Below are 6,865 nucleotides of genomic sequence, written 5' to 3'. Positions count from 1 at the left end.
ATCATATGCAATTTTCCTGGGTCAAATTTTATAGACAAAAAATTTACTCCAGCTCCTGGGTGGCTCAGTCTGTTGAGTGTCCGACTTCAGCTCAGGTTCATGAGTTTGAGCCCCATGTCTGGCTTTGTGATGATAGCATGGAGCCTGCTTCTTGAAAAGCCTGCTTCGGATTCTCTGTCTTCCACTTTCTCTCTGCTCCTTCTCCACTAGTTCTCTCTCTCTCTCCCTCTCTCTCTCTCTCAAAATTAAAGAAACATTAAAAGTTTTTTTTTACTGTTTGCTATTTTAGCCATTGCCACTTACATGCTGTGCAAATCACTTCTATAGTAATATTCATTTTAATTGGATATAAGACCAATCATTCGCACTAATTTTTAAAGTAATCCATGAAAAGTTGTGGGTAGATCTCAAGTGATCGAGGATAGTTCCTTTAAAAAAATTTTTTTTAATTTAGTATTTATTTTTGACAGAGAGAGAGGCAGAGAAAGAGGGGAGACAGAGGATCCCAAGCAGGCTCCAAACTGTTAGTGCAGACCCTGATGTGGGGCTCAAACTCAGGAACTGGGAGAAATTAAGCTGAAATTAAGAATCAGACACCTAACCGACTGAGCTACCTACGTGCCCCCCTAGGATAGTTCTTTTGTCCAAGATTGCTTAACTGAATTGCTTGTCCAATTTCTCTATAACTTCTGATCACTCCATGGTTTTGGTGAGGCAAAGATCAAAGGACAAGGTCAAAATATCCTTAAGGAATGATTGTTATTATTCTTTTAAGCATAATAATGGTATCATGATTAAGGTTTTTTTTATTTTAGACATACTATTTTTTTTAATTTTAATGTTTATTTATTTTTGAGAGAGTACAATTGGGGGAGGATCAGGGAGAGGGGGACAGAGGACCCAAAGCTGGCACTGCACTGACAGCAGTGAGCCTGATGTGGGGCTTGAACTCATGAACGGGGAGATCATGAGCTGAGCCAAAGTCAGAAGCTTAACTGATTGAGCCACTCAAGGGCCCCTAGAGATACTAAAGTATTAATGAGTGAAATGATGTGATATCTAGAATGCACTTCAAAATAATATGGCGGGGCACCTGGCTGGTGCCATGATATCGGGATCATGAGTTCAGGCCCCATGTTGGGCATAGAGTTTACTTAAAAAAAACCCCAACATATATATATATATATGTGTGTGTGTGTGTGTGTGTATATATATATATATATATATATATATATATATATATATATGGAAATGAATGGGATTATATATGAAACAAGATTAGCCATGAGTTTATAATTGTCAAACCTGGTGATGGGTTTATGAGGGTTCATTATATCATGCTATTTTTATATATATATGAAATTTTACATATTGAAAAGGTAAAATAATAACAATTATTTTTTTAAAGTTTATTTATTTATTTTCAGAGACAGAGAAAGTGCAAGTGGGGGAGGGGCAGAGAGAGAGAGAGAATCCCAAGCAGGTTCCATGCTGTCAGCACAGAGTCCCACATGGTGCTCGATTTCACAAACTGTGAGATCATGACCTGACCTGAAAACAAGAGTCAGATGCTTAACCAACCCAGCCACCCAGGTACCCCAACATAATTTTTTTTTAAGTCTTTGAAATCAAAAGTCAAGGTCAAAATGTGTTTGTTTTTTGTCTTTATCCACAGCTACAAAAATGAAATCCAAGTTCTCTCCTATGTTCTCAAGGTCCTGGTCTGATTCCTACTTGTCTTTCTGATCTTGTCTACTTCTTTCCTCTTCTGGGCTATTCAGAGAATAAAATGCAAATGGTGTCCCCTAGACCAGTGTAGTCTAGAAGCTGCCTTCCTCCTCACCATTTCACTCTGTCTGCCTGGACCTTCTTTCATTTCCTGGGACACAGCAAGCATTTTCCTGCCTGAGGGACTTTGCAGTTATTCCTTAATCTGGAATCCCTTGGCTACTCAAGTCTTAGCTTAAATGTCATTCATTCCTCAGAAATGTTTTCCCTTACCACCCTCACTAATATAGTCGTTCATATTTTAACCATCTCAATACTTTTATTGCTCTCAGAGCTTTGTCACCTTTTTTCTGTGTCTTTTACCAGAATACAAACTCCATGATCTCAGGGATTGTTTGTCCTGGTCATTGTGTCTAGTACATAGAAGGCACTCAATAAATATTTGCTGAATGAATTATAATTCTAGCCTTTTTTAAGGCCTGCTTTAAATCACCTCCTTCATAAAGCCTTCTTTGAGTCCTCTTGGTGAGAATCTTTTTACTCTACTGGGTTTACAAACAGACATAAAGGGGAAGCTGGCCTGTTTTACTTTTCTCATGGTCTATTGTAGTGACATCTAGAATAAATCTGGTATGTCCTTTTGTATTTTTTCTTTTCTTTTTTGTTTATTTATTTCGAGAGAGAGAGAGAGAGCAAGCAAGCGCAAGCTGGGGAGGAGCTGAGAGTGAGGGAGACAGAGAATCCCAAGCAGACTCTGCACTGATGAGACCATGAGACCATGAGACCATGACCTGAGCCAAAATCAAGAGTCAGATGCCTAACTGACTGAACCACCTAGGTGCCCTGTATTGTTTCTTTATGCTAACATTTTGCAAATTATTTTTCTATCTAAATTTTAAAAGGTTTCAGATTACGAAGTGCTGCTTCTAAACATGTTTTCTATGTCCAGGTTGAGAGTTTCACCTTTTTTAATAGTCTTTGTTTCTATGGCCTCCCAGCGTTCATGACACATGAGGATGTCATGATGCTGAGATGAAGAATGACTGGTTTAGTGGGACTTGCCCTCATTGACATGTCCATGCTTTGGGGAAATGCAGGTAAACAAATTAATCAGCTAAAATCTCCTACAGTGCATCTCTTGCCAGTTGGGTCATGGTTCTCTTTCAAATGGGGCTTTGATTCACATAACTTATATACCTGAAAGCACTCTTGTCACCATTTGCTAATTGCTTCCTATCAAATATGAACATATAGCAACGTGCATTTGCCTATAAACAGAGGACACTTTAATTCTCAAAATAAAGTTTTAACGTGTGTGGTGACTGTCACACCTAAAACTAATATAATACTGTATATTAACTATGCTGGAATTAAAATAAAATTAAAAAGTAATATTTTAAAAAGAAAAAGAATTATGCTCATTGTGAACAGATTTTAGAAGACATTTTGTCCTCTTCCCAATAGCAGTATTTTTGGAGTGGTTCTTCCAGTCAGCTTATTTGCAGAATTGTTTAAACTAACACTAATTTTACTGCAGCAATTGAAACAAATGTTTCCATTTTGAAAATGTCTGCAGGAAAAAATAAAGATCTGCAATTCAAATGAATGGGGAGGTTGTTACATTGTGGTAAGTAAAATGGATGTTTATACTTAAATTTTTTTTTCAAGAAACATCATCCAAAAAATTCATTATTAAAAGTTTCCTGGATGGATGTAGCAGGTTCTATATGAGTCTTCATGGATTATGATTGATAGCATAGATATCCTAATTCTCCATTCTCAAAAGACAAGTGTTTATTAAGACGGATCTATCATTTCAGCAACTGAAAAGAAAGTGCATAGAACCATAACACATCACTCCACAACAAGTTAAGCACATAACACGGTTTTATTTCTGTTTGGAAAAATTATAACTCAAGAAAAGTTTTTATACATTCCTCCCAAGGGAGTCTGTATTTTAAAGGATTGCTACAGAAATAAAACTTGATCTCAATTTAGTGTGTAATTACATAATAACAGATTTTAAAGATTCTAAATACAGGAGTCTATGAGCTCAAGGTTTATAGCAGTTAGTACTACCTATTTGTATTAAAGCAGTGTTTATCAATGTGATTCTGATTTCTGGGCAATTTTGTTGGCTTTTGAAATATTCATTTAAAAAAAAACTGATTTACTCAGCTGATTAAATATTAAGCAGTGTGATATCACACAATAATAAATATTTTAAAAGGTAAAAATGAACCAAAAGTGGATTCTTCGAACAAGAGAGGTTAATTTATTTCATGTTTGCTGTTACTGGACATAGCACAAACCAAACCCCTGTGCCTCCTCTTGCTGTCCTTGTCCAATTTGAGAATTCCAAAGCTGTAAACCTGGAAAAGACTTTCCAGAGACCCTTTGATTTCCCTCCCTGGCTTCATGAAGAAGAAAAACCCAAACCCTCCAGGCAACCAACCCCACTCATGCTCTTCCTGAACACCTCAAGGATAGAGACAACCTTTCTTTACAAAAGGAAACTTTGCTTTGGTATCAAGCAACAGTAATGGTGACATGAGATACCTACGTTCCTCACCACGGCAATATCTTACACATGCAGCGTCACCTCTCCATTTCTCACAGAAGCCTTATGAATTAGCTATTTATTAGGTCTGTTTTATAGAGAAACTCAGGCCAGAGAGTAATTTAGTCAAGGTCACACTTCTACTAAAGTGGCTGATCCAAGATACATACACCCAAGTTATCTCTTTCATTAACTCAGCTGCCTCTCAAAGGCAGCGTTTACATTTACCTACATAAAGGGAAGTAATAAAATCAGTAAACGTAAGCTTAAACCTATGTTTTAGGAAAAGAGTTTCCTTGTACAATATAAATTAATAATTAGATAATCACACCAGATACCTCTTATTAAGAGTATATTCCATATTGAAAGATTCAGAACCTCAAATCTGGCCTGTTTTAAATCAAATATCCCGGTGCGGAATAAAGAGACTACAAATCCCCAAGACTTCTTTGTCATCAGTAGATCAACTCATAATTTAGCAAGCGGGCGCGCACACACAGGCGCGCGCGCGCGCGAACACCTTGTGAGGATAAAGTTCCAGGTCTTTCTTTGGGCGTCAGTTTCCAGACTTCAAGCATCTCAAATGTGTGTGTGACTAAGGAAAAGAATAGCTGAATCACGGCTAAAAGCGAATCCTCCCAATTAAAAATCTATAAAAAAAAAAAAAAAAGAGAGAGAGAGACAATTAGGCATTCCATCAGCCTTTTACCCTCGACAGCTCTTCTCTCCAAGCCAACCCAACCTACTTCCCTCCTCTTTGCCCCCACCAAACTGGGAAATAAATCCGAAGGCCGGAGGTAGAAGGGGCCTCAGCCTGGCCGGGGCTCCACTTTATTCTGAAGCCTATCGGGGCCCGGAATCCATGGGTACCAACGGGTCCCCGCTGTTGGCCGGGAGAAGCGGGGAGAGCTCCGTTTGTGGGCAAGAGCAGGGCGGGGAGGTGAACAGAGCCGGAGTTCATGAGGTGCCTGAACAGGCAAACGAGGGTCTAGGTAATGGGAGACCAAGGTTCCAGAAGCAAGCAGAGCGCGAGAAGGGGAGCAAGCTAGCCCTCCCGCCACTCGGTACCGCCAAACCGCAGAGCCAGCGCGCCCGCTAAGCGGAAGGCAGCGCGGCTCAGGGCCCGGCCCAGGCCTGCGCATGCGCCGCAGCTCCTCTCCTCTCCCGGCCCCCCTCCCTCCCTCATCCCGGCGGGTCTGGGGCGGCGGCGGCGGCGGCGGCGGCGGCGCGGTGACGTCAGGGCGTTGGGGCAGCTCCTGTGACAGACGGAGCTGGAGCGGCGGGGCGGCGGCGGAGTCCGGCGGCTGAGATAGCGAGTGAGCGAGCGAACGAGCAGCGATCCCGGGGCTCAAGAAGCGAGAAAGAGAAGGAGGAGCGCTCGGGCGCGAGCGAGAGGAACCGCGAGCGCCAGGCTTGGGCTCGAGCCCCGGAACGGCTGAGGAGCCCGCCCGCTCCCCTCCCCTCCCCCTCCCCGGGACCGGGCCCAGCGCGCCATCCTCCCCCTCCCTCCTTCCCTCCCTCCCTCCTTCCTCCCTTCCCTCTCCCTCTCCCCCTCCCCCGCCGGTGGATGGGAGTGAAGGACGGAAGAGGCCCTGCGGAGGCGGCGGTGCAGCGCTCCGGTAAGGCGGCGAAGGTCTGCGCTCTCCCCTCTGTCTTCTCCTCCGCGCTCGGGCTGCTGCGGGCCGGGCCGGGCGGCCTGACGAGGTGGCTGCGCCGGTCCCCTCCCTCCCATTCTCCCCTCCCCCTGCCGCCGCCTCCTCCTTCTTCTTCTCCTCTCCTCGCTCTCAAAATGGCGGCCGCGACGGCCGTTGAGTGAGAGACACGGGAGGAGGGGGGACAGGCCGGGGAGGGCGCTGTCCTCGCTCCCCTCCTCCCCGGCCCGGGTTCGGGGGGTGCCGGGGCTGCCCCGACTCCACCCGCAGCCCTCCCCGGGAGGAGATCGCCCTCCTCCCTCAGTGACTTAGCAAGAAAAGTATTCTTGGGTAGGAAGGGCGTGGAGAGCAGGTCGCTCTCTGATCTTGGGGAAAGGGTTCGGCCCTCCTCTCCCTGGCCGCGGAAGGCGAGCACCGCAGTCCCCACCCCACCCGTGGTTGGCGGCTTGGGGACCGGCTCAGCCCCGCGCGGCCTCGGCACCCATAGGCCTTCAGGCGTTCCGTCCCCCACCTGTCCTTAGGATGGGATTGACCTAAGGAGGCTGGCCCAGCCCTTCTCTGGTCCCTCTGTGCGGTGGTCCAGCCTCTACATCCACTAAAGAGGAGCGGCCGACCCACCGAACCATCCGCAGCATCCACCCACCAAATCCGGCAGGATTTTCTTTTCTGCCACTGGCTCCTGAAACGGGAGTTGCCTTTTGACGTTGTAACACAGCTTCGAGGCCCTCAGCCATTCCCCTTCATCTATCTCCCCACTCCTTTAGGAAACGCAGTGTCTTCTTTAGTCTCCCAGCTGAGAAAATAGAGAATGTCTTTGAGGTGGTGGGCAGATTTTAACTCTCTCTCTAAACATTAGAGAAGAGAAAGAGGTTTTCAGTGTCTTAGATAAGAGAGAGCAGGGTGCCTTGGCTTTATTTGTTTTTCT

The 6,865-nt window shown here is 44.8% G+C and overlaps 1 protein-coding gene across 2 annotated transcripts in view; it reads left to right on the top strand.

Annotated features, from left to right (window-relative positions):
- The first annotated feature begins 5,535 nt into the window (after nt 1–5,535).
- Nucleotides 5,536–6,865, top strand: part of PAFAH1B1 (platelet activating factor acetylhydrolase 1b regulatory subunit 1) — a 74,397-nt gene continuing 73,067 nt past the window's right edge. For both annotated transcript variants that reach the window (XM_047080605.1, XM_047080606.1), the window contains exon 1: nt 5,536–5,907. The gene's annotated coding sequence lies outside the window, so the exon portion shown is untranslated. The remainder of the gene's footprint in view (nt 5,908–6,865) is intronic.

Source organism: Lynx rufus, unplaced genomic scaffold (genome assembly GCF_022079265.1).
Source record: "Lynx rufus isolate CCGP_SWC_20201006 ecotype Redwood Valley unplaced genomic scaffold, mLynRuf1.p SCAF_18, whole genome shotgun sequence".
Taxonomy (NCBI): Eukaryota; Metazoa; Chordata; class Mammalia; order Carnivora; family Felidae; genus Lynx; species Lynx rufus.
The sequence above is the reverse complement of the archived record's forward strand: the minus strand, read 5'-3'. Positions and strand labels throughout refer to the sequence as shown.